This window comes from Ranitomeya variabilis, chromosome 2 (genome assembly GCF_051348905.1).
Source record: "Ranitomeya variabilis isolate aRanVar5 chromosome 2, aRanVar5.hap1, whole genome shotgun sequence".
Classification (NCBI taxonomy): Eukaryota; Metazoa; Chordata; class Amphibia; order Anura; family Dendrobatidae; genus Ranitomeya; species Ranitomeya variabilis.
In genome coordinates this window covers 615,099,252-615,117,831 of record NC_135233.1, presented here as the reverse complement: position 1 = coordinate 615,117,831, position 18,580 = coordinate 615,099,252, and the positions used below count along the sequence as shown (strand labels likewise).

Below are 18,580 nucleotides of genomic sequence, written 5' to 3'. Positions count from 1 at the left end.
GTGAGATGAGTTTTGTGTGGCGACATGCGTGTAGCAACTTTTTGTGTGTCGAGTTGCATGTGACAGGTTAGTGTAGCAAGTTGTGTGCAGCAAGTTTTGCGCATGGCGAGTTTTGCGCGTGGCGAGTTTTATGTGTGGTGCCTTTTGAGTATGTGCAAGTTTTGTGTGAGGCAACTTTTGCATGTGTTGCAACTTTTGTGCATGTGGCAATTTTTCTGCGTGTGGCAATTTTTCTGCGTGTGCAAGTTTTGCGTGTGGCGAGTTTTGCGCGTGGCGAGTTTTGAGCGGCGACTTTTGTGTTTCTACTTTTATGTGGCGAGGTTGGTGTATGTGTGGTGAAATGTGCACTGAGGGTGGTATATGTGTTCGAGCACGTGGTAGTGTGTGGCGCATTTTGTGTGTGTGTTCATATCCCCGTGGTGGTGTGATTATCCCATGTTGGGGCCCCACCTTAGCAACTGTACAGTATATACTCTTTGGTGCCATCGCTGTCATTCTTTAAGTCCCCCTTGTTCACATCTGGCAGCTGTTAATTTGCCTCCAACACTTTTCCTTTCATTTTTTCCCCATTATGTAGATAGGGGCAAAATTGTTTGGTGACTTGGAAAGCGCGGGGTTAAAATTTCACCTCACAATATAGCTTTGACGCTCTCAGGGTCCAGACGTGTGACTGTGCAAAATTTTGTGCCTGTAGCTGCGACGCCTCCAACACTTTTCCTTTCACTTTTTCCCCATTATGTAGATAGGGGCAAAATTGTTTGGTGAATTGGAAAGCGCGGGGTTAAAATTTCACCTCACAACATAGCCTATGACGCTCTCGGGGTCCAGACGTGTGACTGTGCAAAATTTTGTGGCTGTAGCTGCTACGGTTCAGATGCCAATCCCGGACATACATACATACATACATACATACATACACACACATTCAGCTTTATATATATACTAGCTGTACTACCCGGCTTCGCCCGGGTTAATGACTGCTGTTAGCAAAATAGAATGTGTTAACAAAAATTTATTCTGCACACAAAAACCACAAAACAAATAGATAGAAATGTAATTATTAAAAGGCAAAAACTAAGCAAATAGAAGCATTTCACAACATATATTAGCTTTGTTATACTGAGAATGTCTTTGTTGCCTATATTAACCAATCAGAGCTCAGGTTAATTAACTGTAGCAAAATAGAAGCTGAGCTGTGATTGGTTGCTATTGGCAGCCTGATAAATCCCCAGCCAACAGGAAGCCCTCCCCCCTGGCAGTATATATTAGCTCACACATACACATAATAGACAGGTCATGTGACTGACAGCTGCCGTATTTCCTATATGGTACATTTGTTGCTCTTGTAGTTTGCTTATTAATCAGATTTTTATTTTTGAAGGACAATACCAGACTTGTGTGTGTTTTAGGGCGAGTTTTATGTGTCAAGTTGTGTGTGTTGAGTTGCGTGTGGCGACATGCATGTAGCGACTTTTGTGAGATGAGTTTTGTGTGGCGACATGCGTGTAGCAACATTTTGTGTGTTGAGTTGCATGTGACAGGTTAGTGTAGCAAGTTGTGTGCAGCAAGATTTGTGCATGGCGAGTTTTGCGCGTGGCGAGTTTTATGTGTGGTGCATTTTGAGTATGTGCAAGTTTTGTGTGAGGAAACTTTTGCATGTGGTGCAACTTTTGTACATGTGGCAATTTTTCTGTGTGTGCAAGTTTTGCATGAGGTGAGTTTTCCATGAGGTGAGTTTTGCACGTGTGGCGAGTTTTGCGTGAGCCTAGTTTTGCATATGGCGAGTTTTGCATGTAGCGAGTTTTGAGTGGTGACTTTTGTGTTTCGACTTTTATGTGGCGAGGTTGGTGTGTGTGTGTGGTGAAATGTGTGCTGAGGGTGGTATATGTGTTCAAGCACGTGGTAGTGTGTGGCGCATTTTGTGTTTGTGTTCATATCCCCGTGTGTGGTGAGTATCCCATGTCGGGGCCCCACCTTAGCAACTGTACGGTATATACTCTTTGTCGCCATCGCTCTCATTCTTTAAGTCCTCATTGTTCACATCTGGCAGCTGTCAATTTTCCTCCAACACTTTTCCCTTCACTTTTTCCCCATTATGTAGATAGGAGCAAAATTGTTTGGTGAATTGGAACGCGCGGGGTTAAAATTTCACCTCACAACATAGCCTATGACGCTCTCGGGGTCCAGACGTGTGACTGTGCAAAATTTTGTGGCTGTAGCTGCGACGGTACAGATGCCAATCCCGGACATACACACATACATACATACACACATTCAGCTTTATATATTAGATATACCTGTATGTAATCTCCTGTATATAGTATATACCTGTGTGTCATCTCACCTATATATAGTATATATCTGTGTGTCATCTCCTGTATATAGTATATACCTGTATGTCATCTCCTCCTATACATAGCATATACCTGTGTCATCTCCTCCTGTATATACTATATACCTGTAGGTAATCTGCTCCTGTATATAGTATATACCTGTGTGTCATCTCCTCCTGTATATAGTATATACCTGTATGTCATCTCCTCCTGTATGTAGTATGTACCTGTATGTCATCTCCTCCTCTATATAGTATATACCTGTGTGTCATCTCTCCTGTATATAGTATATATCTGTGTGTCATCTCCTCCTGTATATAGTATATACCTGTGTGTCATCTCCCCTGTAAATAGTATATACCTGTGTGTCATCTCCTGTATATAGTATATAGCTGTATGCCATCTCCTCCTGTATTAGCCCTCGTTCACACGTTATTTGGTCAGTATTTTTACCTCAGTATTTGTAAGCTAAAATGGCAGCCTGATAAATCCCCAGCCAACAGTAAGCCCACCCCCTGGCAGTATATATTAGCTCACACATACACATAATAGACTGGTCATGTGACTGACAGCTGCCGGATTCCTATATGGTACATTTGTTGCTCTTGTAGTTTGTCTGCTTATTAATCAGATTTTTATTTTTGAAGGATACCAGACTTGTGTGTGTTTTAGGGCGAGTTTCGTGTGTCAAGTTGTGTGTGTTGAGTTGCGTGTGGCGACATGCATGTAGGGACTTTTGTGAGATGAGTTTTGTGTGGCGACATGCGTGTAGCAACTTTTTGTGTGTCGAGTTGCATGTGACAGGTTAGTGTAGCAAGTTGTGTGCAGCAAGTTTTGCGCATGGCGAGTTTTGCGCGTGGCGAGTTTTATGTGTGGTGCCTTTTGAGTATGTGCAAGTTTTGTGTGAGGCAACTTTTGCATGTGTTGCAACTTTTGTGCATGTGGCAATTTTTCTGCGTGTGGCAATTTTTCTGCGTGTGCAAGTTTTGCGTGTGGCGAGTTTTGCACGTGTGGCGAGTTTTGCATGTGGAGAGTTTTGCGCGTGGCGAGTTTTGAGCGGCGACTTTTGTGTTTCTACTTTTATGTGGCGAGGTTGGTGTATGTGTGGTGAAATGTGCACTGAGGGTGGTATATGTGTTCGAGCACGTGGTAGTGTGTGGCGCATTTTGTGTGTGTGTTCATATCCCCGTGGTGGTGTGATTATCCCATGTTGGGGCCCCACCTTAGCAACTGTACAGTATATACTCTTTGGTGCCATCGCTGTCATTCTTTAAGTCCCCCTTGTTCACATCTGGCAGCTGTTAATTTGCCTCCAACACTTTTCCTTTCATTTTTTCCCCATTATGTAGATAGGGGCAAAATTGTTTGGTGACTTGGAAAGCGCGGGGTTAAAATTTCACCTCACAATATAGCTTTGACGCTCTCAGGGTCCAGACGTGTGACTGTGCAAAATTTTGTGCCTGTAGCTGCGACGCCTCCAACACTTTTCCTTTCACTTTTTCCCCATTATGTAGATAGGGGCAAAATTGTTTGGTGAATTGGAAAGCGCGGGGTTAAAATTTCACCTCACAACATAGCCTATGACGCTCTCGGGGTCCAGACGTGTGACTGTGCAAAATTTTGTGGCTGTAGCTGCTACGGTTCAGATGCCAATCCCGGACATACATACATACATACATACATACACACACACACACATTCAGCTTTATATATTAGATATATATATATATATATATATATATATATATATATATATATATATATATATATATATATATATGTGTATATATATATATATATGTATATATATATATATATATATATATATATATATATATATATATATATATATATATATATATATACACACACACACACACATACATACATACATACATACATACATACACACACACACACACACACACACATACATACACCGTATATACTCGAGTATAAGCCAACCCGAGTATAAGCAGACCCCCCTAATTTTGCCACAAAAAACTGGGAAAACTTATTGACTCGAGTATAAGCCTAGGGTGGAAAATACAGCAGCTACCGGTGAATTTCAAAAATAAAAATAGATGCTCCATACCATTCATTATTGCCCCAAAGGAGGTTCCATATAAAGCTGTGCCATATATAATGCTCCAAACCGTTGATTATTGCCCCATAGATGCTCCTTATAAAGCTGTGCCATATATAATGCTCTGCACCGTTCATTATGGCCCCATAGATGCCCCATATACAATGCTCTGCACCGTTCATTATGGCCCCATAGATGCTCCTTATAAAGCAGTGCCATATATGCTCTGCACTGTTCATTGTTGCCCCATAGATGTGCCATATATAATTCTCTGCACCGTTGCCCCATAGATGTGCCATATAAATCTGTGCCATATATAATGCTCTGCACCGTTGCCCCATAGATGTGCCATATAAATCTGTGCCATATATAACGCTGCTGCTGCAATAAAAAAAAAAAAACACATACTCACCTCTCTTGCTTGCAGCTCCTCAGCGTCCCGTCCCGGCGTCTCTCCGCACTGACTGTTCAGGCAGAGGGCGCCGCGCACACTATATGCGTCATCGCGCCCTCTGACCTGAACAGTCAGAGCCAGAGGACGGGAAGACTGAGCGGCGCCCGGCGGGTGGAACGTGGACAGGTGAATATAAAATACTCACCTAGTCCCGGCGCTCCTCCTGCCTGTCACACTGTCTCCGGGTGCCGCAGCTCTTCCTCTGTCAGCGGTCACTGGCACCGCTGATTAGAGAAATGAGTTTGCGGCTCCACCCCTATGGGAGTGGAGTTCATATTCATTTCTCTAATGAGCGGTCCCACGTGACCGCTGACAGAGGAAGAGCTGCGGCACCCGGAGACAGTGTGACAGGCAGGGGGAGCGCCAGGACTAGGTGAGTATGCAACACGCTCTCTCCCCCTCACCCGCCGACCGTGACTCAAGTATAAGCCAAGAGGGGCACTTTCAGCCCAAAAATTTGGGCGGAAAATCTCGGCTTATACTAATATATATATATATACACACACACACACACACACACACATATATATACATATATACATACACACACACATACAGTACAGACCAAAAGTTTGGCCACACCTCATTTAAGGATTTTTCAGTATTTTCAGGACTGTGAAAATTGTAAATTCACACTGAAGGCATGAAAACTATGAATTAACACATATGGAATTATATACTTAACAAAGAGGTGTGAAACAACTGAAAATATGTCTTATATTCTAGGTTCTTCAGAGTAGCCACCTTTCGCTTTGATGACTGCTTTGCACACTCTTGGCATTCTCTTGATGAGCTTCAAGAGGTAGTCACCAGGAATGGTTTTCACTTCACAGGTGTGCCCTGACAGGTTTAATAAGTGGGATTTCTTGCCTTATAAGTGAGGTTGGGACCATCATTTGTGTTGAGCAGAAGTCTGGTGGATACACAGCTGATAGTCCTACTGAATAGACTGTTAGAATTTGTATTATGGCAAGAAAAAAAGCAGCTAAGTAAAGAAAAACGATTGGCCATCATTACTTTAAGAAATGAAGGTCAGTCAGTCCGAAAAATTGGGAAAACCTTGAAAGTGTCCCCAAGTGCAGTGGCAAAAACCATCAAGCACTACAAAGAAACTGGCTCACATGAGGACCGCCCCAGGAAAGGAAGACCAAGAGTCACCTCTGCTTCTGAGGATAAGTTTATCCGAGTCACCAGCCTCAGAAATCGCAGGTTAACAGCAGCTCAGATTAGAGACCAGGTCAATGCCACACAGAGCTCTAGCAGCAGACACATCTCTACAACAACTTAAGAGGAGACTTTGTGCAGCAGGCCTTCATAGTAAAATAGCTGCTAGGAAACCACTGCTAAAGACAGGCAACAAGTAGAAGAGACTTGTTTGAGCTAAAAAACACAAGGAATGGACATTAGACCAGTGGAAATCTGTGCTTTGGTTTGAGGAGTCCAAATTTGAGATCTTTGGTTCCAACCACCATGTCTTTGTGCGACGCAGAAAGGGTGAACGGATGGACTCTACATGCCTGGTTCCCACAGTGAAGCATGGAGGAGGAGGTGTGATGGTGTAGGGGTACTTTGCTGGTGACACTGTTGGGGATTCATTCAAAATTGAAGGCATACTGAACCAGCATGGCTACCACAGCATCTTGCAGCGGCATGCTATTCCATCTGGTTTGCGGTTAGTTGGACCATCATTTATTTTTCAACAGAACAATTACCCCAAACACACCTCCAGGCTGTGTAAGGACTATTTGACCAAGAACAAGAGCGATTGGGGTGCTACACCAGATGACCTGGCCTCCACAGTCACCAGACCTGAACCCAATCGAGATGGTTTGGGGTGAGCTGGACCACAGAGTGAAGGCAAAAGGGCCAACAAGTGCTAAGCATCTCTAGGAACTCCTTCCAGATTGTTGGATGACCATTTCCGGTGACTACCTCTTGAAGCTCATCAAGAGAATGCCAAGAGTATGCAAAGCAGTCATCAAAGCAAAAGGTGGCTACTTTGAAGAACCTAGAATATAGGACATATTTTCAGTTGTTTCACACTTTTTTGTTAAGTATATAATTCCACATGTGTTAATTCATAGTTTTCATGCCTTTAGTGTGAATTTACAATTTGGTCATGAAAATACAGAAAAATCTTTAAAATGAGAAGGTGTGTCGTGTCCAAACTTTTGGTCTGTACAATATGTATATATTTATATATTTTTTTTTTTTTTTTTACATTTTTTTTAAATTTATTTATTTATATACACACACACACACACACACAGTCATGGCCAAAAGTATTCACACCCCTGTAATCCTGTCAGATAATACTCAGTTTCTTCCTGAAAATGATTGCAAACACAAATTCTTTGGTATTATCTTCATTTAATTTGTCTTAAATGAAAAAACACAAAAAGAATTGTTCTAAAGCCAAATTGGATATAATTCCACACCAAACATAAAAAAGGGGGTGGACAAAAGTATTGGCACTGTTCAAAAAATCATGTAATGCTTCTCTAACTTGTGTAATTAACAGCACCTGTAACTTACCTGTGGCACCTAACAGGTGTTGGCAATAACCAAATCACACTTGCAGCCAGTTGACATGGAGTAAAGTTGACTCAGCCTCTGTCCTGTGTCCTTGTGTGTACCACATTGAGCGTGGAGAAAAGAAAGAAGACCAAAGAACTATCTGAGGACTTGAGAAACCAAATTGTGAGGAAGCATGAGCAATCTCAAGGCTACAAGTCCATCTCCAAAGACCTGAATGTTCCTGTGTCTACCGTGCGCAGTGTCATCAAGAAGATTAAAGCCCATGGCACTGTGGCTAACCTCCCTAGATGTGGACGGAAAAACGGTAATTAGTTCTTACCGGTAATTGTATTTCCAGGAATCCACCTGACAGCACCATTGGAGGACGTCCTTCTTATCCGTAGTGGGACAGGAACCACAAGCAGTTAAAAGGACCCTCCCCACTCCACCCACCAGTGATTTTCTAAGTACCACATCTGGATGGATGCAAAAAAGATTTTTTTGTACAATTACACACCAATGTTACATCACAGTCAGTAGTATAAGCTTGCAGTGGGAGGGAACTAGTAGTGCTGTCAGGTGGATTCCTGGAAATACAATTACCGGTAAGAACTAATTACCGTTTTCCAGTCCACCACCTGACAGCACCATTGGAGAAATACCAAAGGATGTTTAAGGCTACGTTCACATTTGCGGTCGGGCGCCGCAGCGTCGCATGCGTCCCTATATTTAACATGGGGGCGCATGGACATGCGTCGCACTTGCGTTTTGCGCCGCATGCGTCCCTGCGGCGCCCGCGTCCGGGCGCAGAGGACGCAGCAAGTTGCATTTTTGCTGCGTCCAAAATCAATGAAAAAAAGGACGCATGCGGTGCAAAACGCAGCGTTTTGCATGCGTTTTGCTGCGTTTGTTTGCGTTGTGCGTTGCGGCGCCGACGCTGCGGCGCCGACGCTGCGGCGCACAACGCAAATGTGAACGTAGCCTAACTAGGGTGGGACTACTGCATGTAATACTTTTCTACCGAAGGCTAACTGGTCTGATACGACATCTAATTTATAGTGTCTAGCAAAGGTAGAAAGACTAGTCCAAGTCGCCGCCCTACAGATTTGCTCAGCTGAGGCACCCCCCTTCTCTGCTCATGATGTAGAAATAGCTTGTGTTGAGTGGGCCCTAAGAGTATCCGGGGGATCTTTCCCTTGGCCTGTGTATGCTAGGCTAATCATGTTTTTAATCCACCTAGCAATGGTTGATTTTGCTGCTTTACAACCCCTATTTGGACCACCGTATTGTATAAATAAGTTAGTGTCCCGTCTCCAGCTTTCTGTCGCCCCCAGGTATTTTAGAACAGTCTCCCTAACGTCAAGGTTATGGTAGACCCCCTTTTTGCGTTCCTAGGGTGTTGGCAGAAAGAAGGAAGGATTATCTCCTGATTTATATTGGTAGAGGATACTACTTTGGGGAGGAAAGCTGGGTTAAGTTTAAAGACTATTCTGTCGTCAAAGATCTGAAGATATGGGTTTCTGAATAGAAAGAGCCTGCATCTCCCCCAGCCTTTTAGCTGACGTGATGGCAATCAGGAAGGCAGTCTTAAAGGAGAGATTGGCTATGTCCATATCTTCCGACAGTAAGTACGGGGTTTTACACAAAGTGTTAAGGACCAGGTTTAGGTCCCAAGGAGGAGTTGATTTCCTCACAAGTGGCCTCAATCTCTGCGTGGCCCTGGAAAATCTTGCTATCCAGGGATGGGAGGCTAGTGATGTATGAAAGAAAACACTAAGTGCTGCAATCTGTACTTTTAGAGTACTAGGCCGAAGGCCCTTGTCAAATCCGATTTGCAAGAAATCGAGGATTCTGGGAATATCTGGTTTCGAAGTATCCACAGGACCCCCTCCCAAAAAGGAACAATACCGCTTCCAGATTTTGTTGTAAATCGCCGAAGTTACCGGCTTTCTGCTTGCCTGGAGTGTAGTAATGACTTCCTCTGACAGGCCTCTGGATCTTAGGGTTTGCCGTTCAGGATCCAAGCAGATAGGTGAAGAGAGTCTGGATTCTTGTGGAACACCGGCCCTTGTAGAAGAAGGTCCTGCCTGTTCGGTAGTAAGACTGGTTTCTCTGTTGACATCTTGGATAGCAGAGAAAACCAGCTTCTTTTTGGCCAAAAGGGAATCACCAGGATTACGGTTGCTCCTTCGTCTCGTATCTTCCTGAGGGTCTTCGGTATCAGAGGAAGAGGCGGAAATGCGTACAGGAGACCTTCTCCCCAATACTGAGACAAGGCGTCTACTGCAGTGGCTCCGTCAAAAGGACTGAGCGAAAAAATGCTCTGGTTTTTGTGTTTGACCTGGTGGCAAAGAGGTCCACCTGAGGTGTTCCCCACTTCTGGCACAGACTGCTGAATACTTCCGGGTTCAGTTCCCATTCTCCGGGATGTACAGACTTTCGGCTCAAGAAATCTGCAACCTGATTCTTGGCGCCCTCCAGGTGAACTGCCGAGATGGATTTGACAGATCTTTCTGCCCACCTGAAAATCTGGTCAGCTAAGTGTTGCAGTGGTGGATGCTTCGGACCTCCCTGGGAGGCTCAGCCTAGGATAAATAGAGATATGTGTGGGGTACGTAAGTACGGGAGCAGGGGGAGGGGTGAGCTTTGTGGTATGGCTTTAGCATATCCCACTCACGTGCCCCTTAAGCTGGTCAGTCCCCTCAGGTCTGGTAGTCTCCTCCATAGTAAAGATAACAACCTGAACGTATAGCCGAGTGCTCCTTGTCAGGATGGCCGGCGGCATACAGACCCCCTTAGTGAGTTTATATAGGTTTTTACCTGGTTGATCCTGCCCTCCTTACCGCCGTTGCTGTGACAGCGCTGTGCCTCTCACCCAGGCCGGTGCTGCTGCCGGCGCCATCTTCCACGCTGGCCGCGACCGGAAGTGACACGGCCGGAAGTGACGCGGCCACTGGACCCGGAAGCGGCCGCCTGGAAGCGGTCGCCGGAGAAGCTGCAGCCGCACGCTGGAGCCGACCACCTGCTGGAAGCGGCCGTCGCACACACCACCCGGCAGACAGGCGCCCGGACCGAGAGCCCCCATGAGGAGGAAGCGGACCCGACCCCAGGAGCAGCGCTACACTGGGGAGGCTGAGGGACCCCCCATAGCAGGTATCAGCCGCAGATATCTTGCGGCGGGGAAGGGAAAGGCTGGGCCCCCCGATCCCCACAGCACCATCGCAGGACACGCTTGCCGTTCCTATCCGCAGTGGGACAGGAAAAACACTGGTGGGTGAAGTGGGGAGGGTCCTTTTAACCGCTTGTTGTTCCTGTCCCACTGAGGGTAAGAAGGACGTCCTCCAATGGTGCTGTCAGGTGGTGGACTGGAAAGAAAAATTGACAAGAGATTTCAACACAAGATTATGCGGATGTTGGATAAAGAACCTCGACTAACATCCAAACAAGTTCAAGCTACCCTGCAGTCCGAGGTTACAACAGTGTCAACCCATACTATCCGTCGGCGTCTGAATGAAAAGGGACTGTATGGTAGGAGACCCAGGAAGACCCCACTTCTTACCCCGAGACATAAAAAAGCCAGGCTGGAGTTTGCCAAAACTTACCTGAAAAAGCCTAAAACGTTTTGGAAGAATATTCTCTGGTCAGATGAGACAAAAGTAGAGCTTTTTGGGCAAAGGCATCAACGTAGAGTTTACAGGAGAAAAAAAGAGGCATTAAAGAAAACACGGTCCCTACAGTCAAACATGGCAGAGGTTCCCTGATGTTTTGGGGTTGCTTTGCTGCCTCTGGCACTGGACTGCTTGACCGTGTGCATGGCATTATGAAGTCTGAAGACTACCAACAAATTTTGCAGCATAATGTAGGGCCCAGTGTGAGAAAGCTTGGTCTCCCTCAGAGGTCATGGGTCTTCCAGCTGGACAATGACCCAAAACACACTTCAAAAAGCACTAGAAAATGGTTTGAGAGAAAGCACTGGAGACTTCTAAGGTGGCCAGCAATGAGTCCAGACCTGAATCCCATAGAACACCTGTGGAGAGATCTAAAAATGGCAGTTTGGAGAAGGCACCCTTCAAATATCAGGGACCTGGAGCAGTTTGCCAAAGAAGAATGGTCTAAAATTCCAGCAGAGCATTGTAAGAAACTCATTGATGGTTACCGGAAGCGGTTGGGCGCAGTTATTTTGGCTAAAGGTTGTGCAACCAAGTATTAGGCTGAGGGTGCCAATACTTTTGTCTGGCCCATTTTTAGAGTTTTGTGTGAAATGATCAATGTTTTGCTTTATTCTCTTTTGTGTTTTTTCATTTAAGATAAATTAAATGAAGATGATAATACCAAAGAATTTGTGATTGCAATCATTTTCAGGAAGAAACTGAGTATTATCTGACAGAATTGCAGGGGTGTCAATACTCTTGGCCATGAGAGATATATATATATATATATATACACACACACACATACATATACACACACACACGCACACATACATACACCCAGTATACTCACGCATACATACACAGAATATACATTATACACTCTATATATTCTATACACACACACTACTGACACAGAATATACATACAGTACACACACTATATACATTATACACACTACTGCCACACAGAATACACACTATATGCATACACTACTATACACAAGCTATATATACACACACACACACTATATACACTACTGCCACACAGATTATATACATACACACTACTATACACATTATATACACTACTGACACACAGAATACACGTTATACACACACACTACAGAATACACATTATACACACACACACACACACTATATATACATTCACTATATACATACAGAATACACACACACTATATACATTATATACACACACAGAATATACACATTACACACACTGTATACACATTAAATACACACTATATATACACTACAGACACAGAATACACTATATACACTCATTATATACGTTATACACACTATACACAGAATACACATTATACACTCACTATATATATTACACACACAAAATATATAAATACACATTATACACACAGAATACACACTCCCTATATACATTATACATACACTATATACATTATACACACACAGAATACACATTATATGTACACACCATATACATTATACACTCACTAATTTGTCTAAGGGTTTTTCTGTCTCTGTCCTGGAAATCCCGCGTCTGATCGGTCGAGGCCGCCAGGCCTCGACCAATCAGCGACGGGCACAGCATGGCGATGGTGTCATAAAGGTTGCCTCGACCAATCAGCGACGGGCACAGTCTGCCGCGAATTCGCCTCGACCAATCAGCGACGGGCACAGTATCGACGTAGATGTCATAATGGTTGCCATGGCGATGATGATGTCATAAAGGTTGCCTTGACCAATCAGCGACGGGCACAGTCTGCCGCGAATTCTGGAATCATCATTGTCCTCCACTGCTGTCAAGTGCCGCCATTGTGTAGGGTGTGTGCGCCTGCGTCTTCCTGTATGGGCGGCATCTCCCTATGTTTCTATCTTAGAATGGGTCGTAAACGAAAATACGCCAATGAGGATGACAGAAGAGCAGAAGCAGCAAGAAAACGACAACATCGGGAACAGGAGACACCACAACAAACTGCCGCCCGACAAGACGAGGGTGTGGAATCTCACAGACAACGTCGCCAACAGGAGACACCACAACAAACTGCCGCCCGACAAGCCCAGGATGTGGCATCTCACAGACACCTTCGCCAACCGGAGACACCACAACAAACTGCCGCCAGATAAGCCCAGGATGTGGAATCTCACAGACAACGTCGCCAACAGGAGACACCACAACAAACTGCCGCCCGACAAGCCCAGGATGTGGCATCTCACAGACAACGTCGCCAACAGGAGACACCACAACAAACTGCCGCCAGATAAGCCCAGGATGTGGAATCTCACAGACAACGTCGCCAACAGGAGACACCACAACAAACTGCTGCTAGACAAGCCCAGGATGTGGAATCTCACAGACGTCGTCGCCAACAGGAGACACCACAACAAACTGTTGTACGACAGGAACAACATGATCGCCAAATTCATAAAAACGAATGCTCTACCAACTAAGGCACGACCAGGACAATATTCAACAACTTGCACATTACGTAACAGACAATGAATGTACAATTCATGAACACTACTGTGGGAATATGAATGCAGTTTGCTCTAAATGCGACTCTCTGAATTTCATTGATGAAAAACCATCTGACAATCAGTTTACTCAATGCTGCCAAAAAGGAAAAGTTATGCTACCGAGACCTCACTACTCAGATCTGTTTGAGCAGTTAATGAAAGGCATGCGTCATCACAAATCCTGCGCGGAAAGGACCTGCCGTGACATCACGATCATGTGACCGCAACACGGTCATGTGACCGCGACGTCATCACAGGTCCTGCGCGACAAGGACCTGCCGTGACGTCACGGTCATGTGACCGCGACGTCGTCACGTGACCGCGACGTCATCACACCCTGGGACCGGAAGCTGACGCCTGCACCCCACACAGGCGACAGAGCTACATTGCGCCTGCGGAAGGTGAGTATATGTTTATTTTTATTTTTTTTAACCTGTCATACATGGCTGGGCAATATACTACGTCACTGGGCAATATACTACGTGGGCTGTGCACTATACTACGTGGCTCTGTGCTGTATACTACGTGGCTCTGTGCTGTATACTACGTCACTGGCCAATATACTACGTGGCTCTGTGCTGTATACTACATCACTGGGCAATATACTACGTCACTGGGCAATATACTACGTGGCTCTGTGCTGTATACTACGTGGCTGGGCAATATACTACGTGGCTCTGTGCTGTATACTACGTGGCTCTGTGCTGTATACTACGTCACTGGCCAATATACTACGTGGCTCTGTGCTGTATACTACGTCACTGGGCAATATACTACGTCACTGGGCAATATACTACATGGCTCTGTGCTGTATACTACGTGGCTGGGCAATATACTACGTGGCTCTGTGCTGTATACTACGTGGCTGGGCAATATACTATGTGGCTCTGTGCTGCATACTACGTCACTGGGCAAAATACTACGTGGACATACATATTCTAGAATACCCGATGCGTTAGAATCGGGCCACCATCTAGTGTGTGTGTGTGTGTGTGTGTGTGTGTGTGTGTGTGTGTGTGTGTGTGTGTGTGTGTGTGTGTGTGTGTGTGTGTGTGTGTGTGTACACACACAGTCACATTATATATACACACAGAATACACACTATACACAGACTCATTATATATACACATTACACACATTTGCTCCCATCTGCTCTCTTATATAAGCCCCGCACGACCTGCTCTTTGGGACATGAAGCTTCCTTCCTATCAATCACACTCAGCTCCCCCTGTGATTGGCGGCCTCGCTACACCAGGAGGCGGGACAAAGCCTGTGATTGGTCAGCTGATGACAGCCGTGCCAGACTGGGGAGCGGCGCAGGTCTCGGCCTGTGAGCAGGAGCAGCTCCCGCCGCACACACGCCCTACCTCCACTATCTCATGTCCGCCTGTCACACGGCCGCCCTCGGTACGCTGCCGTCCTCGCTGATCCCACCGCCGCCTCTTTAACTTGCCCCGCAGCGCGTCATCCCGCCACCTCTCCGCTCCACTATCTACACCGCCAGCCGCTTCCGCCCCTAGCAACGGATATCCTCCCCGCCAGCAACCATGGCGACTGCTGCCCCTGCTGATTGGACAGCAGAGGCGTCTGTCTGCGGGAATGGCGCTAGTGGGCGTGGTCGCAGTCCAGGGTTAGGGTTATACGCGACCTCATTGGCTCCTTTCCTGGTCAATCACTGTTACGTTCAGAGGCGGGACTTAGCAGCATTACAATGGGTGGGGCCACCTGATGATTGACAGCTGCGGGGCGGATCAGCGGAGACTTCACTTTTCGCGATATTTTCTAGTCCCTGGGATGCTCTACGTCACTGGGTGCTGCCCGGGGCTCCACAGGAGCACTAAGATGATGGATGCCATGGCAACCTGACAACATGGGCCCCTAGGGGCCAGAACCGACGCCCCACTGGGTTTGCGCCTCTTAATGTTGTCAGAGATTGACTCAGCGTATAAGTGGTTAAATAACATCAGCTGTTAGCCACACCAGTTTCATCTAAGCCACACCCCTTTACCATGAAGCCACACCCCTTTACATAGTTCCTTATTAAAGGGATTGTCCATTATTCCAGCTTTTAACCTTCTGTGAAAATGATATGGTCTCTACTCATCGTCCCCTGCCCCAGCACCAGCTCCCTGGCCTTTGTGACATCACAACTACAGTGTGCGACTGCTGCAGTCAATCACTAGGCTCATACCGTCTACTAATCATCACCATGGAGCTCACTGATTGGCTGCAGCGGTCACATGCTATAGTTGTGATGCGTTTCCTTTTTCAGATGTCTGCACGAAAATAAACCATGGGAAAAAAATTCCAAGTGTGATGAAATTGCAAAAAAAGTGCAATCCCACACTTGTTTTTTGTTTGGCTTTTTTGCTAGGTTCACTAAATGCTAAAACTGAGCTGCCATTATGATTCTCCAGGTCATTGTGAGTTCATAGACACCTAACATGACTAGGTTATTTTTTATCTAAGTGGTGAAAAAAAATTCCAAACTTTGCTGAAAAAAAAAAAATTGCGACATTTTCCAATATCCGTAGCGTTTCCATTTTTCATGATCTGGGGTCGGTTGAGGGCTTATTTTTTGCGTGCCGAGCTGGCGTTTTTAATAATAACATTTCGGTGCAGATACGTTCTTTCGATCGCCTGTTATTGCATTTTAAATGCAATGTCGCGGCGACCAAAAAAACGTAATTCTGGCGTTTCGAATTTTTTTCTCGCTACGCCATTTAGCAATCAGGTTAATGCTTTTTTTTATTGATAGATCGGGCAATTCTGAACGCGGCGATACCAAATATGTGTAGGTTTTATTCTTTTTTATTGATTTATTTTGATTGGGGCGAAAGGGGGGTGATTTAAACTTTTATATTTTTTTTATTTTTTTCACATTTTTTTTTTTACTTTTGCCATGCTTCTATAGCCTCCATAGGAGGCTAGAAGCAGGCACCACTCGATCGGCTCTGCTACATAGCAGCGATCTGATGTTCGCTGCTATGTAGCAGAAATGCAGGTGTGCTGTGAGCGCCGACCACAGGGTGGCGCTCACAGCTGCCGGGGATCAGTAACCATAGAGGTCTCAAGGACCTCTATGGTTACTATTCTGAAGCATCGCCGACCTCCGATCATGTGACGGGGGTCGGTGATGCGATCATTTCCGGCCGCCCGGCCGGAAGCGGTAGTTAAATGCTGCTGTCTGCGTTTGACAGCGGCATTTAACTAGTTAATAGGCGCGAGCAGATCGCGATTCTGCCCGCGCCTATTACGGGCACATGTCAGCTGTTCAAAACAGCTGACAAGTCCCGGCTTTGATGCGGGCTCACCGCCGGAGCCCGCATCAAAGCGGGGCTTCTGACCTCGGACGTACTATCCCGTCCGAGGTCAGAAAGGGGTTAAACATGGCGGCTAGATATTAGTCAGATCGTATGGGGTAGTGCATTCCAGAAAACTGGGCCAGCACGAGGGAAGTCTTGGAGACGGAGGTGAGAGGTTCAAATTATGGAGGATGATAGTCTTAGATCAGTTGCTGAATGGAGGACACGGGTAGTGTGGTAGACAGAAATGAGGGATAAGATATAGGGCGGTTCTGAACTGTGGAGAGAGATAATTTATATTGTATTCTGTAGCGGATGGGTAACCGGTGCAATGACTGGCACAAGGTGGAACATCCAAATCCAAACTGAAGAAAAGGACAGCGCCACACCGGATAGTGAAAAGCAGCTCACATATTTATTCTGCCTCCTGCGGCAACGTTTCGGTCCAAAGACCTTTGTCAAGCCCGGTACACAGCATTTCAACCACCATTATATACCCTTAAGCCCTCCCCTATAATTAACCATCTACCAATAGGAATACAATAGAAAAATAGAAAAAAAACATACACAACACAGTTCACATATACACATATAAAAAACAATTGTACATGAGTAGCAATCACCGCACCACCCCCTCTAACATAGATCAACTAACTCTGATCCCTCTTTTGCATACATCTTATCGCCAAAACACAGAGCTAAAAATCCCAGTGCATAGAATGTAAACAAACCATGTCCCACCTATCAGAGCAATGCTTAGGCAGTTACCATAGTACCCAAATACTCCCACAGGCGTGTTCATGAAGGATATAATCCAATCATATCACCGGGTTACAGGTCATGTGACCGCATCAACCCCATGTGATATGTGTCACACTGTGCAGGTCCTGCCAACATCTCCCCAATCCGAATAGTAATCCCAGCTGCGCATATCGCCGGCAAAATTCTGCTCATAAGAGACAAAGTCCCACATATTAGTGCACATGTCCATAGGGCTCATAGATCCGGAGATGTCCTTGCGCACACATATCTTTTCAGTCAATGTCCGCAGTGGGGGAGCAGGTGAATAGTGCGCATGTCCGGAGCTCCTCCTCAGTACTCCTGCATTCAGCGCCGATATATAGCAAAACAATGATGCGTATGTCTGAAATCACAGATCGTATCTCCAAATAACATATAGAACGATGTTATGCATGTCCAGAAAGTCTTCAATTCCTCCATATATATGGTAATGGCACACATGACTTAAATAACCGCATCTTTAAAAATGTCCTTAATGTTGTGCTGAAACCTATAATAGAATAGAATATATCTAAAAGGGAAAGCACATCCCTCCCAATCATTTAATAATATATACATCACAATATGCAAATGATAAAACACACTTATATTGCATTATAGTACCCTAGAATATTAATCAGTTGACTCTAACACAACATCATAACCAAATAAAGCCATAACATCTCAACTTAGCCATCCACGCCACCATGTCCCCAATGTCGTACCAAGGATTCCCAGCCAGTCTCCCATGCTGATACTTGCCCAGCTTCAAGCTGCTTAGCATTTACGATCTGGCAAGGGCCAGCACATTCAGCCTAAAGTGGCCATTGACACAAGGGGCACAATAGCATAGACAGCCAATCTCTGAAAAATATATATCCAAACAGTGTATCACCTTTAAGGATAAATGGGGACATATAACCATAATACAAT

General features: G+C 45.4%; 1 protein-coding gene across 1 annotated transcript in view; it reads right to left on the bottom strand.

The window, feature by feature from the left end:
* Window positions 1-15,122, bottom strand: part of AKTIP (AKT interacting protein) — a 36,939-nt gene extending 21,817 nt beyond the window's left edge. The window contains exon 1 of the mRNA XM_077288772.1: window positions 14,930-15,122. The gene's annotated coding sequence lies outside the window, so the exon portion shown is untranslated. The remainder of the gene's footprint in view (window positions 1-14,929) is intronic.
* Between the last annotated feature and the right edge of the window lie 3,458 nt (window positions 15,123-18,580).